Source organism: Triticum urartu, chromosome 2, assembly GCF_003073215.2.
Source record: "Triticum urartu cultivar G1812 chromosome 2, Tu2.1, whole genome shotgun sequence".
Lineage (NCBI taxonomy): Eukaryota > Viridiplantae > Streptophyta > Magnoliopsida > Poales > Poaceae > Triticum > Triticum urartu.
In genome coordinates this window covers 256,408,978-256,410,829 of record NC_053023.1, presented here as the reverse complement: position 1 = coordinate 256,410,829, position 1,852 = coordinate 256,408,978, and positions in this window count along the sequence as shown.

The following is a 1,852-nucleotide window of genomic DNA, read 5'->3' as shown; positions in this document are numbered from 1 at the left end:
TTATAGACAGCCCATACGGCCTTTTTTCAGAATTGTGTGCTCGTCAGGGCACATAGTTCAACAAACCAACTTGTGGGCGATAATGTAGAAGATCTCTGTAAAATACACATTACTAACCGTTTATGATGAGATTGACGTGATAAACAGAGATAACAAATAAATATGAGCGAACGGAATCAAAGATATATATATACAGTTTGCTTAATTTAGTCCTTCCTCTTGTTGTTGTTGGATGGCCCCGCGACAGCGTCTTGGCGAGGACACTTCTTGCCGCTGGCCGTTGGCTTTTGATCGTTGACGTCGTTGTCATCGTCGTTGTTGTCATCGTCGTCGTCCTCCTTGTCCAACCATTCCTCCTCATCATCATCGTCGTCCTCTTCTTCGTACTCCTCGTCCATCTGGCTGTCGTCTGACGACTCCGGAGGCGGCGTCCCTTCCATGATCTGGATATAATCAAGGTCTGGGCTCGACGCCGGACTCATGGAAGACGAGCGGGATGATTCCGATGTTGACCTATGTCACAACCCTAGATCAGCCTTTGTTTGACTTTCCTTACTCATCAGGTCATCATGTTTAAATTCAAATGAATTTGAATTGGGGATGTTTAAACACTAGCATCAAATGGAATTCAAATAGGTTCAACCTAAAAATATTTTCAATGAACTTGAAATGCCCTTCAAAAATGTTCATGATTTATGGAAAAGGGTGAAAACCTTAACCAAAGATGATAAAAAAAATTCCAGGACATTTTTGGTCTTTGAATTAAATTAAGACTTATTTGAATTGGAGATATATTTTCCTATAAATACTTTTGTAACTCCAATAATTCTAAAAACTTGTGAGTGGCTTTGAATAATTTTTATCAGGCCACATAATAATTTTCAGAAGCTACAAAAATGGTTTAGTACCTTTATTAAATAAAAACAGACAAAATAATATAGAAAATAGTAATGGAAAAGAGAGAGGAGAAAACCTTACCTGGCGCTTACCTCCTGTGCAACCCACCTGGCAGTCCAGCCACCTGGCGGCCCAGCCCACCCGCAACACCCAGTCACCCCCAACCTCCCGCCAGGAGAATGAGGGGCGCGTGCTCGCCGCGCGCGTCCACACATGAGGCCACCTCCTGCTTCTGCCGACGCAGGAGAGGCTCTAGAAGCCTCCACGTGCCACCCGGGTCCCTGTCACTCGTCGCTCGTTATCATTGCCTCCTCTATCTCGCTCTTCTCCCCACAGCCGAGCACTGCCGTCGCCACCGACTCCGTCCTCCGTGGCCACAGCCACTGCCTAGCCTCCCCAACACGTCCAGGAGCTCCGCCTCCTCGAGGACACACGCACAGCCGGACTCCCCACATCATCGCCATCTTCAACGTCTTCATCGCCAGCCGCCGGAGATCCCCCTTGCTGATCTGGTCGCTCCGGTGCTTCCCCGAGCTCGTCGACCTGCCCAGCGTGATCACCGTGAGCTCCTGTCCCGAACACCCCTCTCCTTTGCCTCGTTTGCACTCCGTAGCCACCACGTCTCCTTCACCCGAATGCACCATCGCCCAAGCTCGTCGTCGACGAGGCTCCGGTGACCAAATGGTCCCGTGCATATGCCCGTTGGCCTCCTAAGCACATGTAGAACCTGTAGGCACTAACTGCTGATTCCCCCCACGCTGCGTCGTCATTTTCGTCGACGTCCGAGCTCTCGGCGCCGCGCTTGTCGCCACTGCCATCGCTTCTCTCCACCTCTAGCCGCCTCGATGCCACCCCTCGTCGCGCTCCACCCGTAGAGCCCAACCGTGCACGCTCTTGTCGCCGGAATCGTCCAGACGAGGAGCGCCGTCGCGTCCTGCTTAGCACTGGTGGCTAA